At 49.5% G+C, this 19126-nt stretch overlaps 1 protein-coding gene across 2 annotated transcripts in view; it reads right to left on the bottom strand.

Moving 5' to 3' along the window:
* Positions 1 to 19126, bottom strand: part of HDAC7 (histone deacetylase 7) — a 219339-nt gene that overhangs the window by 115765 nt on the left and 84448 nt on the right. The window lies entirely within an intron of this gene.

The raw sequence follows: 19126 nt of genomic DNA, 5'->3' as shown, positions 1-19126 counted from the left end.
CGAGCGAGCCAGGAAAGTTCGCTGTTGGAGCTCTAGCTCCATCCGCAGAGCGAGCCCAGAGCCCCGCCGGGCAGGTGGGAGCCCGCTGGATTCGCTCCCAGCACCTGCTGGGCTGGGGCTCCGGGCTCGCTCCGGCTCCCGGGGCTCTGCCCTCGCCCTCCTGAAAGAGCCTCTCTGTCCGCACCCACGTTGTACAAGGTAGGCTCTGGTGGTGCAACATCCTCCGAGGATCTGCGGGGCCAGATACATCTGGAGTCACTCGACGAGGCTGGCCCTCCTCCAGCGGCAGCCGCCCTGGAGTGTCATTTAGGGGGCGCCCATATGCCCCCCTCCCAACGTGGATGCCAGGCTTGTATAATTTGGGGTTGTGCCCAGAACAGGTCCAAGCAGCGCTGTTCTGTCCATAGGACAGGCCAGGGCAACCGCCCTGAGCCCCGTGATTTGGGGGGGCACTTCAGGGGGACACAGGGTCCAGGGTAGCCTGGGGGGATAACAGAGGCCTGGTGCTGGCAGCAGTGAGCAACCTCACTCCGCACCAGCTCCCTCCGCACCAGCTTTGCTAGGAAGAAGGGACAGAAACCAAAAAGAGGCAAAGTAGGGCTTGGGGCAAGAGTCAGGAAGAGGGGGAACAGGGGTTCACTGCTTCTGTTGCCAGGCCCTCTGCTAATCTCCTAGGCTGTCCTGGATCCCACATCCCCCAAAATGCAGGGCCTGAAATGTTTGTCCCGGTCCATCCAATGAACTTTGAAAATATAATACCAGACATTGGTAGAGACAGGCTCAAATTCCTGAATATTGGTGGAGCATGGCATCACAGGCCCATATAATATACCACCTATGCTCCCACAGTGCCAGCGGGACTCCAACAACAGAATAGCAATGGCAAGTCAGGATTCAGCTCTGAGCAGTCAGATGTGCTTCCCAGGACTGGCAAGTCTCACGATATCTGGTGTTTTCTAAAAGCCTCAACTTCTGGAGTGGGGTGATTATCTGACTTCTCTGCCCTGCTGCTTCGGGCCAGTATGAAGTAACTATCTGTCTTTTTGACTGCTTAGGGAAATTTGAAAACATGACACCTGAAAGATTCAACCTCTAGAAGGCAAATAAAATAACTTGAGGTTTATTTTTCATCTAATCATGAAGTGGAGGGGGGGGGGGGGCAATGCACAGTTTGTGAATTCTTGGGACCACAGGACTGAATTAATACAGCCAGAGAGAAAACTGGGAGATTAGTAATCTATTTTCCAGACACTGCAAAGAGTGGGCCACTGAGATACCAGCCCCAGCTCCTCCCACAGCACCAGTTCCAGGAGCTGGAGAGATCTGGGTAGGACTATCAGAAGGCACTGTTGTGTATTCCCAAAGTCAGCCCCCCTCCCCCTCCACACATCAGTAAGAGAGTAACCCCTCTGCATTGTCTTCTCTGAACTATTATTACTATAGAGCACAAACAGGTAGTCTAGCACAACAGAAATGTAAAGAGACAGGCTTTGTGCCAGAAATAATCTCTCAGACCAGACACATTCTATAGCACATGCACACGCATATGCCCCATACATGTCAAGTGATGGTAAGTGCTCACTGAGCTGCATGAATTTTGCAGGAATCATGTTTTAAAAATGTTGCAGGCAAGATCTAAGGGAGTCAGCATGGAGATGAAGGAAGGGGTAGCTCAAGAGAAGGTTTTGGAAGGTTTTAGAGCGTTTTTCAATGCAGGCAAGCACAGATGGAGGGATGGCTGAGATAGGGTTGGCAGCCAGTAGCAAGGGATGGGCCAACTGGGCTGAGAAAGATAAAAAACATTCAAAGCATCATGTCAAATGAACTGAAATGAACCTAAAATCATTTCCAGGGACAAATATTTGATATTTTCCACAAACTTGCTACCTCTGCACATACCCTGGTTTCTTCTAGAAGTAGGAGCTGTTATCCCGAGAGAAACTATTTTAGAATTTTCTCTAACACCTTTCACCAGAACTTGAACTTTCAGAAAGTCAAACATATTTGTATGAGCTTCAAACTACAGTGGATGTTTCCCGCGCACTCTGCACCTTTACACTTAGAAATTCTGCAGTCACATTTTGTTCACAATCTGTAGCAAAGGAGATGCACAGATTGTTCTTTTTATGTTGTTCTCCTTAGTCTAAAATAAGGAACATGAAAGGACATTTGGCTCATTGTGTGAAGAATCAGACACACTGTAAACTAAATCTCCAAATCTTTGGAGGCTCCTCCACTGCCAGTTGTAATATTCTGTTTTAATCTAATTGAATTAATAAACATGTGTGACCACTAAACAGGCTCTGACTGGTCATCAGAAATGTGACTCCCCCTTAGGAATGTGACCTATAGTTTGCATCATCTCAGGCTTCTTCCTTCTGCTTCCCAGAAGGGAGTTAAGAAAATCAGCCACGGGACACTTTTTGAACATAGCAGTTCTTACTTGGTGGAAAGCAGGCAGGTCTGGGGTTCCATCCCCTATGTACCCATGACAGGCCACATTTCTGGCACTAGTTCACAGCACAAAACCACTATTATGGCTGGCACTAATTGGTTCACATGTTGTCAGTCTGACTAGAGCAGTATTTCCCAAACGGTTTCTGGCTGGCTTTTTAAAATTTTGCTTGACAGTTTTTCCTTGGAGGTGGGGTTTGGATTTGTTTGTTTGTTTGTTTGTTTGTTTTGCTTGACAAATCGACACATTTTCCCTCTGGCTGTAGGGGTTCCTCAAAATTCTTCCGAGTTAAAAAGTGTTCCATGGCCAAATAAAATTGGGAAACACTGGACTAGAGAGACCAAGCTCTTAAGGGAAGCATGAAGATAGGATCACAGAGATGCCTCTCACAGTCAGGATTGACTGGGAGCATTGCACAGGGGGAGTTTCTGATGCCACTGCCCATACTGAACTTTCTGCATGAATATAGAGGACAGAAATGCCATTGCAGGGAGAGGGCAGCAGACAAATTTGTTCACCAGGGGCCTGATTCACAGATTCTAAAGAAAGAAGGAACCACAATGACTGTCAGATCTGACTTCCTATCAGAGCCAGTCGTAGAGGCAGGCGAGCCGGGCGGTCGCCTGAGGCTGCCATTTTCAGCAGGGGCCGCCGACAGAGCCGGTGACTGCATTTCAGCCCATCCTCCCGAATCCTCTCCCCAGGTTTCCCTGGTTACTCCCCAACCCTTTTTTTTTCGCTTGACAAATTTTTCCAGTTGGTTAGGACTGTCCCTGCCTCCCATATTGTACTCGCCATAGAACTTCCCCAATATCAAGCAGATCTTTAAAAAAAAAAGTCCAATCTTGATGCTGCTTCTGCTCCCAGAGTAGTCAGTGGCGAATTTGTCCTTCCTGGGAGAAGGACTGAGTCCTAAAATTCTCACTAGCACAAGCAGTTGTCCATCCTGCCGATGTTTGACAAAATTCCAGCATGTGCACGGCTGCAGCATTCTTTTCAAGCAATAATGTGGAACTTATTAACCAGATTGCACGTGTCTTTGCATGTATCAGGCTTTTACAGCTTGTCATAAATCCCAGAGCCGGGATAAGGGGAAAGAGTGTAGGAAATCTCAGGGTAAGGTTGGTTAGATTCATGAACTTAAGAAAAAGGCCTGTTGCAGAAGTGCTTGCCAGTTAAAGTTAATGAAGATTGCCTATCTCCTAGAACTGGAAGGGACCTCAAAAGGTCATTTGAGTCCAGTCCCCTCCTTCACAGCAGAACCAAGTACCATCCCTGACAAATTTTTGCCCCAAATCCCTAAATGGCCTCCACAAGGATTGAACTCACACCCCTGAGTTTAGCAGGCCAATGCTCAAACCACTGAGCTATCCCTCCCCCATTAATTACCTTGTTTACCAAACCTGCATCCATGAACGATTCAGCTCACATTAAAACAGTGCAGTGACGCGCTTTCTAGAGAGAGTTCAGCCTGGCTATTGAATCACAGGCTGTTTTTAAAGATAAAACTTGTGAATTGCATTTTTGCTGCTGATTTTAAAGCTGCTTGGCATTTCAAGTGATTCTCATCCATTGCCCATTCCTCTAGTCCCCACAGTCCATCCCAAAGCTCAGATGTCAGGAGCAATGTGGAAAAAAATGTGTCCTTTGAGACCTGAGCCAGACCCCCATGAATCTGCGGTGAAGAGCTCTGGTTCATTTCCAGGAGACTTTGTGCTTAGGGCCCTCAGTCAGCAAAGAGACTTAGTCTTCAAGGCTCCGCCAGAGATGCTGGAACAATTTGTACAGTGGTGGGGTGGGGAGGGGGATAGGTGAGAGCCATGGAAGCAAACTGTAAACCCTGGATATACTGGAAAGCACTTCAAGGCAAGGGTGCTGCAGCACCTTTGCACCCCTAGTTCCAGCACCTGTGGGCTTTATCTTCTCTGCTAAGATCATTTACTCCACTCCTGCACCCCTGAACTCCACTGACTTCAGTGATGCAGGATTAGAACTTCTGATGGGGAGAGAGCTACACACAATGAAAAGATTAGATTGGCATTGGCATATCGCAGCCACTTCCTGCATACGGTCCCCAGGACTCCATTACTATCAGTGACACTTCATTTCCAATGCTCACATAATTGATATTTAGTATCCCCTGCTTGGAAGCCAAGGGAAGCTACTGACTGAGACACAAAGCAGGATGGAGCCATACAATTAGCACAGCCAACTTCACCTATTTATATTAAGCTCCTAAGTGTATTGTTTCTATAAATATAATAGTGCTAATACATTATATCCAGGTTGCCATGAACCTCTTTAAAGATTCTGGGTTTCAGGGTTACCATGCCAATCACCTTGAAAAGGGAAGGGAAGGAGGAGATGCAGCATGAAAAGTAGCAGCCACATACAATAACAAGCTGGACCAGAAGAGCTCATTTGAATTCTGTTCTTTGCCATATCTCAGGCTACCAGAAAAAGAGAAACAAAAGGGAATTAAAATCCAACAAAACTGGATCAAACAAGTTTTTACACATTGTATAATTAACAAGCGGAGCTCACATATGATATTATTGGGTCAAAATAGTTAAGCATAAACACAAAAAAGAATAGATGCCTGGAGAAAAAAGACATATCATTCTATTCTCCCAGTCTTTTAATGCTTAGCTGCAGACATCTTTGGCTGGAACAATGGCACTGATCTGCACCAGTGTCCTTCTCCAGTCAGTTTTTACTTCATTGACTGTCAGGCATGCAACTCCAGGTGTGGGAAGCAACCCTTTAAAAAAAGATGAGGCCTGTCTCACTCCTCAGGGATGTGCACCAGTAAAAGTGATTTGCACATGTGCTGTGAGGTTGGGGTGCCTGGTTGGCAGTGCTGTGTGTTGACTCATCTTTGAATCCAAGCAGGAACACAGACAGTAATTTCCACACCTTCACAGCATGGTCTTTCTGAGAACATGTGCCATGCACGTGATGGCATCTGCTTGGCAGCAGGGAAGCTTTGCCCAAAGTGTAGGCAAAGTGACACATGCCAGTGTCAGTGTTTGAAAGTGCTCTAAACATCCACATAAAAAAGGAAATTGTGTTGAGTAGTGAGTGATATGTGCCCCCGTGGCAGGGTACACTGATTGTGGTGCAAAGTTAGGGTCATTTAATCAAGGGATTTTTGAAAGTGCAGCTCCCCTCAAAAATTAGCTGCTGAAATCACGCTTGAGACCCCGCTCCAATCTGACATCATGTAGGTATTTACAGAGTATGATCAAGTCTCCTCTTAACCGCCTCTTTCTAAAGCTAAATAGACTGAGCTCCTTGAAGCTTGGCCTACTCTAAAAGTTAGGTTGACCTAGCTATGTTGCTTAGAGGTGTGAAAAATCTTCATCCCTGACCAGTGCAATTAAGCTAACCTAACCCCAGTGTAGACATGGAAGAATTATTCTATCTGCCTAGCTGCCACTTGTCAAGGGGGTGGATTACCTATGCTTACAGGAGAACCCAGCCCATTGGTATAGGTAGTGTCTATATCAGGGCTACTCATGTGGCCCGTGGCCTGTTTGTTTGCAGCCCATGGTGCAGTTTGGGTTTACTGTGTGGTTTGGGTTGATATGTGTTTGAGTAGTTAAATTCCTGGACTGTTGTGAAGGCAAAACAAAAAGTAGTCAAAACAAAAAAGTCTTCTGTTGATATGCATTTTAGTAGTTAAATTCCTGGATTGTCATTGGTCATTAAAAGCACTGTCATATGGGTGGAAATTGGGTAAATAGTGTATTTTATTAATATCAGCAGAACTGACTTAAATGGGGCCCGTGAGTTGTGTAGTCTTGCCTTAATCTTTGTATTCATGACCGTCAGTGTGAAATAAGCTATTTGTATATACAGGCAGTCCCCGGGTTACGTACAAGATAGGGACTGTAGGTTTGTTCTTAAGTTGAATTTGTATGTAAGTCGGAACTGGTACATATTGTAGGGGAAACTCTAGCCACACATTTCTCCGGAGCTCAGTTTTATTCTCCTACACCTCACTTCCATCAGTCCTTTATTCTCTGCTGAGAAAAGCCACTCCATGTCTCCCTGGTCTGCTGGGGGGGGGGGGAGGGGCGCTAGCTTCGCGTCTCCCTGGTCTGCTGGGGGGAAGCAGCTAGTGCGGGGTTGCCTCACCCCGTTTGTAAGTAGGGATCCGATGTAAGTTGGATCCATGTAACCCCGGGGACTGCCTGTATTTGCATATATATTTGCATGTACATGCAACCACACTTAAGTTGCAGCCCTCGGCATGTGCTGTTGGTATCAGTGTGGCCCGCGGGCTTCCAAAGTTGAGTAGCTCTGGTCTATACTGAAGTGCAAGAGTGGCACAGCTACAGTGTTGCAGCCAAGTTTGTCAACTGTAGACAAACCCTGAATCTATCATTATAAGGCATAATATTGTCTCATCCTTTAATAATTCTTGTATCTCTTCACTGACCTCTCTCCAATATAGCAACAGCCTTCTTGAACTGAGGACACCAGAACTAGACACAGGATTCTAGCCATGACAACCTCCCAAGTCCTATTGAAGATTCCCCTGCTTATGTATCCAAAGACCATATTAGCCCGTTTGGGCACAGCTTTGCTCACACCATCACAGGTTCATTCATTTGCACATCTGCCAATGTAATATACACCATCATGTGCCAACAGCGCCCCTCTGCTATATACATCAGCCCAACTGGACAGTCCCTATGTAAAAGAATAAATGGACACAAATCAGATATCAGGAATGGTAATATACAAAAACCTGTAGGAGAACACTTCAATATCCCTGGACACACAGTAGCAGATTTAAAGGTGGCCATCCTGCAACAAAAAAACTTCAAGAACAGACTTCAAAGAGAAACTGCTGAGCTACAGTTCATCTGCAAATTTGACATCATCATTTTAGGATTAAACAAAGACTGTGAATGGCTAGACAACTACAAAAGCAGTTTCTCTTCTCTAGGGCTGTGTCTAGACTGGCATGATTTTGCAGAAATATTTTTAACGGAAAAGTTTTTCCATTAAAAGTATTTCCACAAAAGCGCGTCTAGATTGGCACAGATGCTTTTGTGCAAAAAGTGCTTTTGTGCAAAAGCATCCGTGGCCAGTTTAGACGCAATTTTGTGCAAGAAAGCCCTGATCGCCGTTTTAGCCATCGGGGCTTTTTTGCGCAAAACAGTTCTTCCCTGTCTACACTGGCCTTCTTGCGAGTATTCTTGCACAAGAGGGCTTTTCCCCGAGCAGGAGTGTGACAGTATTTGCGCAAAAAGCACTGATTTTGTACATTACAAAATCAGTGCTCTTGCACAAATTCAAGCGGCCAGTGTAGACAGCTGGCAAGTTTTTGCGCAAAAACGGTTGCTTTTGCGCAAAATCTTGCCAGTCTAGATGCACCCTAGGGCTACATCTAGACTGGCATGAATTTCCGAAAATGCTTTTAATGGAAAAGTTTTCCGTTAAAAGCATTTTTGGAAAAGCACGTCTAGATTGGCAGGATGCTTTTCCGCAAAAGCACTTTTTGCGGAAAAGGGTCCGTGGCCAATCTAGGCACGCTTTTCCACAAAAAAGCCCCGCTCGCCATTTTCGCGATCGGGGCTTTTTTTTTGGAAAACACTACCATGCTGTCTACACTGGCCCTTTCGGGCAAAAGTCTTTCAGAAAAAGACTTTTGCCCGAACGGGAGCAGCATAGTATTTCTGGAAAAGCACTGATGATTTTACATTAGATCGTCAGTGCTTTTCCGGAAATTCAAGCGGCCAGTGTAGACAGCTGGCAAGTTTTTCCGCAAAATCAGATGATTTTGCAGAAAAACTTGCCAGTCTAGACACAGCCTAGGTGATCACACCTCCACATCAGCTGCTAGAAGTGGGCCTCATCCTCCCTGACTGAATTGACCTCGTTATCTCTAGCCTTACTCTTGATTGGTACTCTTTTCTTACGCCTGTATATTTATTCCTGCCTCTGGAATTTCCACTACATGCATCTGACGAAGTGGGTCTTTGCCCATTGAAAGCTTATGCTCCAATAAATCTGTTAGGGTATGTCTACACTACAGCGCTAATTCGAACTAACTTAGTTCAAAATAGTTAATTCGAACTAAGCTAATTCGAATTAGCGCATCCAGACTTAAAAACTAGTTCAAATTAGCGTTTTGCTAATTCGAACTAGCATGTCCACATTGAGTGGACCCTGAACCGAGGTTAAGGATGGCTGGAAGCAGTGCCGGCAGGGCATCAGAGTAGGACTTAGAGCGTGGAGCTGCTGTCTCAGGCTAGCCGAGGGCTGTGCTTAAAGGGACCCGACCCCCACCCCGGACAGACAGTTCTCAGGGGTTCCCCGCTTGCAAAGCAGTCCTGGCTTGGAGTGCCCTGAGTGCCCACACTCGGCACATCACAGCACTCGGCCATCAGCCCGGCAGTACTTGCCGCAGGCTGCCATCCGGGGTTGGGATCAACCAGGGGGCTGCAGGAGAGCTTCCACCCTGAGGAGCCCGCCAAGCCACCCCAGTCCTCCCTCACCTCCTTCCACTTGCCCCTCCCTAGCCCCCCTTCCTGATGTACAAAATAAGGACACGTGTGTTCAAAAATAGAAACTCTCTTTATTGAACAAAACTCGGGGAGACTGGGAAAAGGAGGTGGGAGAGGGGAAGAGAGAGGGTGGGAGAGGGGAGGGCAACTAAAATGATCAGGGGTTTGGAACAAGTCCCATATGAAGAGAGGCTAAAGAGACTGGGACTTTTCAGCTTAGAAAAGAGGAGACGGGGGGGGATATGATAGAGGTCTATAAATGCAGGAGTGGTGTGGAGAGGGTGCATAAAGAAAAGTTCTTCATTAGTTCCCATAATAGAAGGACTAGGGGACACCAAATGAAATGAATGGGTAGCAGGCCACAAACTAATAACAGAAAGTTGTTCTTCACAGAGCAAATAGTCAACCTGTGGAACTCCTTGCTGCAGGAGGCTGTGAAGGCTAGAACTATAACAGAGTTTAAAGAGAAGTTAGATAAAGTCATGGAGGTTGGGTCCATGGAGTGCTATTAGCCAGAGGGTAGAAATGGTGGAAGAACCAATATTGCAAGATCTGCCATAAACTCATGAGCGCTCATAACACTACTCAAGAGAATGTTAGAACTGAGTGAAGCAGACATCTGTTCTCCTTGTAGAATGGCAGCATCTGGAGGGATAATTGCAGCCAGTGCTTTTTTTGTGATGGTACGGCCCAGTACGCAGTACCGGCACCTCCAGTCAGAGCTTACCTGGAAAGAACAGAGTGTACTGGTACCTTTTTTTTTTTTAAACAAAAAAAGCACTGGTTGCAGCCATTCAAATGTTTTATAACATTTTCATACAATCTTAGATTTCAGAACAAAGAGGGCCTATTGGGTTCCTCTACAATATGGACTTCCTGCCTAACACAGCACAGAAGGCCATGGGCGCTCAGTAATGGAGGCAAGGGAAGGCACAGCCTTCTCCAAACTTCCTACATGACCGACTGCCTAAGACTGGCGCTGCCGCCGGGGAAGACTGGAACTGTGCACAGCAGCCTGGCTCTCCACAACCCCCAGGGAAGGCTGGTGCTGCAATGCAGCAGTCCAGCTCTCCCCAGCCCCCGCAGAAGGCAGTCCAACATAGCAGCCAAAGATATGTTCAATCATAAAGGCCATAAACTTACTTAAAAATAACTACAACTGAGATTCTAATGTAAACCCACAAATCTGGGAGCTGGGAATTTACAAAGAATACCCCAAATATCATGAAAGCTGTAATGAAATTGTGAGAGTTGGCACCACTGTTTTACTATATAATCTGGATTTTCTTGTTGTCTGTATCAGTGTCCAATGCTTTTTACAATCCTGCCAACCCCTTGGCCTCAGTGATACCTTATGTCAGTGAGTTCCATGGACAAATTATGCACAGTTGAAGTATTTTCTTTGATTCCTTTTCTATTTACTAACTTTAAATTCCATTGAATTTCCCCCTGTACTTGTGTTATGTGATCAGAACTGCACACAGTGTCTAGGTGCAGGCTTTCTGCTGATTTATACAGAGACAATATGATGTTCCCTGAATTATTCTCTGTCCTGTGCCTTATGCACCCTAAAATTTTGTTTGCTTTTCTGACCACAGCTGCACACTGACCAGCATTCTCCATGGAGCTGTCCACATGGATGGCCAGATCTCTGAGCTGATTGCTACAGTTAGTTTAGAACCTAGTCTGTTGTATGAATAGTTCAAATTATTCCCTCCCTGGACTATTGTACATTACTTTGTATTTGTCAACATTGGCTTCCATCTCTCTGCTGAAAACTACGTATCTCCCTGCCCACAATCTACCAGTCTGCTTTTATGATTTCCCCTAATTGCCTGTTTCGCTCCCTGTACTTCTTTATTCATGACACGCTTTCTCCTATTAGGGCCACAGATAACTAAAGAGTGGCCGTCCTGCTTGAAAAGCTTCAGAGGGGTAGCCAAGTTAGTCTGTAACAGGAAAAACATTTTTAAAAATAGACTAGTAGCACCTTAAAGACTAACAAAACATGTATATGGTATCATGAGCTTTCGTGGGCACAACAAAGTGGGCTGTGCCCACAAAAGCTCATGATACCATCTACATGTTTTGTTAGTCTTTAAGGTGCTACTAAACTATTTGTTGTTTTTTAAGTTCATCCTAGTTGAGGCATTCTGACTTCAAGCCCATTGAAAACAATGATAGATGACAGCCATTTTTTATAAGGGCAAAAATCTCAAGCACCTTGGAGTTAGGGTTGTCGGATGGTTTCAATAAAAATACCGGGATCGCTTGACATTACATCACAATCTACATTACATCTTATTTAGAAAATACCGGACATTTATATTTTCTCATTTATACTTTCTCAATTTGTTTCCCGAACAGAAAGCTCAAATACTGGACTGTCCAGTTCAAAACCGGACACCTGACAACCCTACCTGGAGTTTCCTGAAGTCAATTAGTGTCTGTATGGATGCAGTGATCCATAATAGCAGCTCCCAATACAAGCCTGGGACCATGAATATAAAATAAATAAATACACTAAGATAGTGTGGTAGCAGGACTACAAGAGTGCATCTAGACAGCAGCACTATTTTGGGATAATTCCGGCATCCCAAAATAGCGTTTTCCGCATCTTGACAGCACGTCCATTATTTCAAAATAGCAGGTGCACAATTCTGACGTCCCTGTAAACCTTGTTCCACGAGGATTAAGGAATGTTTCAGAATAGCGCTCTATTTTGAAATTTGGTGTTGTATAAGCTATTTTGAAATTAACTCTAAATAAGCTACACAATTTTCACAGCTCAAATTGTGTAGCCTATTTTGAGCTAGGGGTGCAATGTAGACACACCACAAAAGAATAAAAATCTCTCCTAGCATGTAACCAAAACTTCTTTCTAGATTTCCCTATGGAGTGCATAGTGAACAATCCCGATTGACATTTATTTAGGCTACTAGCCAATTGGCCCGTCATAAAATGGGATTTTGAGGTCTTCTCTCCTGAGCTCTCTTTCTCTGTCTCTCTCTCCTCCTACTGCCTCCCCACTCACTCTCAGCTCTCCTCCGCCTCCTGCCTCTCTCTCCGTCTCTTTCTTTCTCTTCTCCCCCTCCTGCCTCTCACTCTCCCTTTCTCTTCTCCTCCTCCTCCTCCTGCCTCTCTCTCCCTGCCGTGTCTCCCCTTCCCCTTCCCCCCCGCCGTGGAGCTTGATTGAGTGCTGCCTGCTCAGTCAGGGGGGCGGGGCGGGGCGGTGACGTACACGGCTGGGGCCGGGGCGTCCCTTCCCCTCCCACCCTGTGGGGGCCCCTTGCGCTGCTGGTTCCCCCAGTGGCCCGGCTGAGGGGCACAGCACTCAGCTGAGTGTCACAGCAGGAGGGGAAGGGGGGCGGTGACGTACATGGCCCCACCCCCTGGCTGTGTATGTCACCGCCCCGCCCCCTTCCGCTCCTCCGTGGTGGCTCGGCTGAGTGTTGCGCGCTCAGCTGGGCCGTCGTAGGGGAGGAGGGGCGGGGCAGTGACGTACATGGCCTGGGGGTGGGGCTGTCTACGTCACCGCCCCCCCTGCCACGGCGGCCCGGCTGAGGGGTGCACCACTCAGCGCCATGGCGGGAGGAGGAAAGGGGGCTGTGTACATCACCACCCCGCCCCCCTTCCTGTCCCACCGGGCCCACCTGAGTGGCGCTCAGCTAGGCCCCGGCGGGGGAGCAAGCAGTGGCAAGTGGCCCGTGGCTACACCCCCCCCCCCAGCCAGATCTGTTTCCCGCCCCCCTTCTCCTGTCCAGCTCCACGGCCCCCGATCCTCCCCAGCTCTGCTTTCCACCCCCTCTTGCTGCTGGCCAGCCCCACGGTCCCCAGGACAACCCCCCCCGCCAGCGCTGCTTCCCTCCCCCCTTCCCCCGGTTCCCCCCATCCTCCTCTACAGCCCCCAATTCCCCTCCAGCTCCGCTTCCCACCCCTCTTCCGGCCCCCCAGAGAGAGGGGGGGGCAGTGACTCTCCAGCAGCCTCAACTCTTTTTCTGCTACAGGCAGTGTGCTGGTGTGGCCCCGCCCATGACTTTATTTTTCAGTGCCAGGGCGGAAGGCAAACGGGGGCGGGGCTTTGCTGGTGGCTCAGCCCCACTCCCTGGCCACGTACAACACCCCCGCCCCCCTTCCTCTCCACTGCAAGCTCCCACATGGCGCTCGCCCCCCCTTCCTCCAGGCCCCCCATCCTCCACTCCAGCCCCACAGCCTCCTATCCCCCCCAGCTCGGCTTCCCACCCCCCCCCTCCGGCCAGCCCCAACCCCCTTCTCCTCCCTCCCTGGCGCGCTCAGATGAGAGCACTCAGCTGGGTCCCGGCGGGGGAGCAAGCGGCAGCAAGCGGCCCTTTGGGATCCGCGCTCCCCACGCGTGGGGAGTGTGGACCCCAAAGGGCCGCTGGCCGCTGCTTGCTCCCTGCTGGGACCCAGCTGAGCAGCGCAGCTGGCCCCCAGCAAGAGCACCGCTCAGCGGGGCCCGGGGCAGCAAGCGGCCCTTTGGGGTCCGCGCTCCCCATGCGTGGGGAGCGTGGATCCCAAAGGGCTGCTTGCTGCCGCTTGCTCCCCCGCCGGGACCCAGCTGAGTGGCGCAGCGCTCGGCCGAACTGCCAGGGAGGGAGGGGAAAGGGGGCGGGGCTGTGACGTACACGGCCAGGTGGCGTAGAGATGTACCTCAGAGTCAGCGTCACAGACGCACAGACACCGGGCTACTATATTTAGGCTATGTCTAGACTGCAGGCGTCTTTCGGAAGAAGCTTTTCCAGAAGAGATCTTTCAGAAAAACTTCTTTTGAAAGAGAATGTCCACACAGCAAAAGTACATTGAAAAAGTGATCTACTTTTTTGAAAGATAGCGTCCACATTGATTGGACACTATCTCTCATTTAAGTTGTGATCACTATGGATGGAATGGCCACCAGGGCACCTGTGCTTTTTCCTGGAGGCCTCTTCTTTCGAAAAAAAAACCCCTCTTCCCCGTCTACACATGCCTTTTTCCAAAAGAGCTCTTGCAGAAAAAGGGCTTCTTCCTTGTAGAAAGAGGTTTACCACTGTCTGAAAAACCCCCGCGTTCTTCAGAGTTTCTGTCGAAAGAATGCAATTGCAGTGTGGACATAAGTGTAGTTTTTCTGGAAAAATAGCTGTTTTTCCAGAAAAACTCTGTGGTGTAGACATTATACTTAGAGAGGCTCCTCTTTGCATTTAAACAGCTGCATTTCCAGGAAACCCAAGCCAGGGGGTTTCTCTAGCTGCTTAAACACACTTCTCCTTTCCTCAGAAGAAAACATGTGAGGCAGAGAACAAAGCCCTGCCCCAGAGTGCACTTGGCCCATATTGTCTTTCACCCTCCACTGCTGCAATAGCCTCCATTCCTACTTGCAGCAAGACTGTCAACAAGTCTAATTGCTTCAGCTTTGTGGATGGTTATCCTGGGTGTTCCTTACAGTACCAGGGCAAAACATGGGAAGCATGCGTACACATAAGCACGCATACACATGTGCGCACAGTACAGTGAGAAGGCAGTGAGAGGTGAAATTGCAGCACATGTAGATGTAAAACCTTCTCTAGCTTTGACTGAGATAGCACCTTAAAAATGGCAGTGTAGTCTGGGCAGTAGGGGCAGTGAGATGAATTGGGTGCCCTTGTACAATCCTCTCCAGGCCCCTGAGTTGGTCCTGCAGCAGCTGGTCCCAGCCGCTGCCTGTGACACTGCAGCGTCATTACTATTTTTAGTGAGCTGGCTCTATCAACATATGTCTGTGTGCTGCAATCACGTGACCTGTAAACACACCAACATATGCAGGGCCAGATTAAGGCAGCTGCCCGGGGTGCCAACCTATAGGGGGACGCCTGATGGCAGCTCTACGGGGCGCTGCACGCCCAGCCTCACGGTGCTCCTTAGAGCAGCAATCAGGCGCCATGCGCCCGGGGCCGGGGGCTGCACAACGCCCCTTAGAGCTACCATCAGGGGGCGGGGCTGTGCATGCGCCATGCACCCGGGGGCGGAGCCACACATGCGTCGTGCGCCTGCTGCCCGGAGCACAGGAATGGCTCAAGCCGGCCCTGAACATATGCACACATGAATACTACTGCCCACCCCATTTACCACAGTGGTTCCCAACCCTTTTGATACCAGGGATTGGCAAACCTATTCACAAAGTTTTGGTGGACTGGCAACATTTGCATATTCATTATCCAAAATAACGAATATACAAATATGCAAATACAATTTTGCAAGTCTGCCAAAAGCCTTGGCTTCCAGAGTGCCCCAGTGTCAGCCCTAAACCCTAGTACTCCCCGCAACCCTCCACTACCTCTCAGCACCAGCCACTAACCCTAGGGTTCCCTACACCCAACCCCCAAGAGCCTCCCCACAGTGCCAGCTCCCAGTCCCCAATATTAGCCCCATCCCCAGAGTTCCCAAGTGCCTACCCTGCCCCCATAGCATCCCCACTACTAGCCCTGCTCCCCGAGCACCCTCAGTGCCAGCCTCCCACCTCTTAGGGCTCCCAGACGCCTCTAGTACTCGACGCACCCCCAGAGCCCCTAGTGCCTGCCTTACCCCCTTCTCCTAGCCCTGCGCTGCCTGCCAGCTGAGCGCTGCTGTCTGGGTCGCAGCTGCTCTAAGGCTGCTGTGCCGGGCTCCACATGGCCCTCCCACTGTGCACAAAGCTCTCTTCCATGGCTGGGAAGAGACCCACCCCCACCCTGCCAGGCCTGGTGACAGCCCAGCCCCTGACACATGCACAGGATTGGTGGTGTCTGCAGCACACATGATTGGGGCAGGTGCACATTTCTGGTGGCTCAAGAGTTCCTCCCCAGGCCGTTAACAGTCAGGGTCTAGAGCAGTGGTCCCCAACACGGTGCCCGCGGGCGCCATGGCACCCACAAGGGCATTTGTATGTGCCTGCCAAGTGCTCGGGGCTGGCCTGGCCCCTCTGGGCGCGCGGTGCATGGGGGGAACGCTGGCCCCGGGCACGCGGCAACCTTAAATGGTTGGGGACCACTGGTCTAGAGGCACAGGGTCACTCAGCCCAGGCACGTCTCCAGCTCATGGCCCCCACTCAACAGCCAGGCGGTACTAGCCCCCCTGACACCCACTGGTTTGAGTCAGGGAGCCCGGCTCCCCCACACAATTCTGACCGGGGCTGCTGGCTGCTGCACCCCCAGGACTTTGGGAAGCGGCCAGACACATGGAGCAGGCTGGAGCCGGCAGGGGAGACCCTGCAGGGGAAGCCAGGCCCTGCCAGAGAAAGGGTGGATATCACAGACACCCAGCTTGGTTCCCTGGGGCCTCTACCCTGATCCTCCTCAATAAAGACTGGGGTGCTCATGTCCGTGAAGGCTCCGCTCCCTGGTCCCAAACACACCGCAATGTAAAGGACACTGGGCAGCTGCACACCACAGCCGGAAACAGGGCCATGGTGAGGCTGCCCCAGCAGGGACAGCCTCACTGTGGCCTGGCTCCAGCCATAGCATACTAGGGCAGTCCGCAACGCTACTCGCCATGGGAGGGTGGAAGGAGAATTTTTAGTGCATGCGCAGGTGCGCTCCTTACAGGGAACGGAGCTCCCCAATGGGTGGGCTCATTAGCAGCTGGGTGCGTGGCCTTGCAGATAGGGTTGCCAGGTGTCCGGTTTTGAACTGGACAGTCCAATATTTGAGCTTTCTGTTCGGGAAACAAATTGAGAAAATAAAGAAATGAGAAAATAGAAATGTCCAGAATTTTCTAACTAAGCTGTAATGTAGATTGTGATGTCATGTCAAGTGTGTCTGGTATTTTTGTTGAAACCACCCTACTTGCAGAGTGCCGCGGCCCAGCAGGCAGGGGTTTGCAGCCCGCCTCCGGTCCACAGACTGGTGGTTGGGAACTGCTGCATTTACCATACAACTCCTTTCAGCAACCTGTAGAAGAATGGCTTGGCATCGTCTATACTCTGGTGGCTCGAGAGTTCTTCCCCAGGCCATTAACAGTCGGGGTCTAGAGGCACAGGGTCACTCAGCCCAGGCACATCTTGAGCTCATGGCCCCCACCCAACAGCCACACAATACTAGCCCCCCCAGCACTGCATGGCTGAAATTGCAGACATTAGATGTTAATTCAATCTTTATGGAGTCTCTTCCTCTATATGCTCCATCCTTCTCCTGGGTCAATCAGATCCTTCTGCCCACTCTATTTTTTCCTCTAGTTCCAGACACACAAGAACTTCCTTTACTCACTATTCCTTTTTCCACATTCCTGGCCGAAAGTCCTATGGAAGGGGCATTGGCAGAGGGGACCTTTTCTCAGTGATATGTGCTGGGGATCCAGATGAGCACAGGTTAGCAGTTCAGTCTGAGGTTTTGGCTGAACTTGAAGGCAAGTTTTCTTTGCTAATTTAGTTATGAAGCATGTGCTGAAACGCTTTGCTGATTTGGGATCTAACATGTGGCTAGAACTCCTACTCACTGACAGTGCTGGCAAGTGAATCCAGTCTCATTGTCTGAGAGAGCTACAGTAATGCCCTCTGATGAAATTCCTTATAGTGGGGCCAGACTAGTGGGGAAGACAAGGGCTGGAAATAGCGCTGCTTGCCAGGTAAAACTGTTGGCCAATTACCAAGCAGCACAGGGACAGGTCAGTGCAGTGGTGAAGGAAGCTGGTTGAAGGGAAAAATTCCTTGTGGGGTAGGACCATGTCTCTTCTATAGGCCAGTGAGGGGCAACCTAGGGTAGTGAGTGGGCTGCATAAGTGGCTCTCCTGCATCTCAGTGGGCTGCAAGGACTTCTAATACTCCGGTCATCTGAAGAAGTGGTCTGTGCCCACAAAAGCTCATGATCCCACCCACATGTTTTGTTAGTCTATAAAGCGCTACCAGACTATTGGTTGTTTTTTAAATTTTTCCTGTCATAAGCGAGATGATCTCCCAGGAGAGGGTAGTGCTGCTGGCTGCACTTGGGTACTTAAACTTTGCGGGGTGAGCCGACTGAACTGCAGCAGCGCTTTGCTTGGATGCAGAGGGAGTGTACGGCTCTCACAGTGAACATTGCATGCAATCAGCTTGCACCTCCCTTCACCTGCCCTTGCTTTACAAGCATGTCACTTTAGTAACACAGCAGGAAAAAACTAGACAGATGAAAACCAGCAGAATCTGGCAACCCTGTCATTGGCAGCAGTAAACAAAATGTCTGGTGGACCACACATAGAACCCCAATGGGCTGGATGCAGCCCTTAGGCCGCAGATTGCCCTCCACTGCAATAGACTGTGCTTTGTGACCCAGCAGCCTGGCCTGGGACCCAGCATGGTGTGGCAGCAGAACGCTGCAAAGGGATGAGAAGCAAGTCACAAGAAGGGCATGAAGAGGAGACATGGCCACACAGACAGGGTCAGCGAGGCCTCTGAGTCATTTCTGGGGGAGGACAAAGAATGGGAAAATAAAACATTACCGAATTATTCTGAAGGCAGGCTGACCTGCCCTGGCAAGCTAAAGCCTGACCCCACTCTCCCAGTAACCCTAATGGAATATGCATGCAGAGTTCTAAGGCAGGGGTGCTGTGGATTATGTGGGCTGCAGTTAGCAGAGTTACTTGGGTTGTATTTTCACTCAGGGTATGTCTACACTGCCACCCTAGTTCGAACTAGGATGGCTAATGTAGGCATTCGAAGTTGCAAATGAAGCCCGGGATTTAAATATCGTTCCACGAGGAGTAACGGTAGTTCGAATTAGCGAGCCTAATTCGAACTACCTACTCCGTGCTGCGTGTAGCCGCGGGCACGGAGTCCGCACTAACGGGGATTTAAAAATGGCAGCGCCCGGCAAGATGCAAATGAAGCCCGGGATATTTAAATCCCGGGCTTCATTTGCAACTTCGAATGCCTACATTAGCCATCCTAGTTCGAACTAGGGTGGCAGTGTAGACATACCCTCAGACCTTTCCTCAGCCATGGGAACTAGCAGTTGCCTGAAGGACCTGAGTCTGTCTGGAGCTGTAAGTGGAGGATTCATAGAATCATAGAATCATAGAATAATAGGACTGGAAGGGACCTCAAGAGGTCATCGAGTCCAGCCCCCCGCCCTCAAGGCAGGACCAAGCTCCACCTACACCATCCCTGACAGATGTCTATCTAACCTGTTCTTAAATATCTCCAGAGAGGGAGATTCCACCACCTCCC

Source organism: Pelodiscus sinensis, chromosome 31, assembly GCF_052426305.1.
Source record: "Pelodiscus sinensis isolate ZL-2025 chromosome 31, ASM5242630v1, whole genome shotgun sequence".
In the NCBI taxonomy this organism is placed as follows: Eukaryota; Metazoa; Chordata; order Testudines; family Trionychidae; genus Pelodiscus; species Pelodiscus sinensis.
Note: the sequence above shows the minus strand (reverse complement) of the source record. Positions and strands in the feature narration are given on the sequence as shown.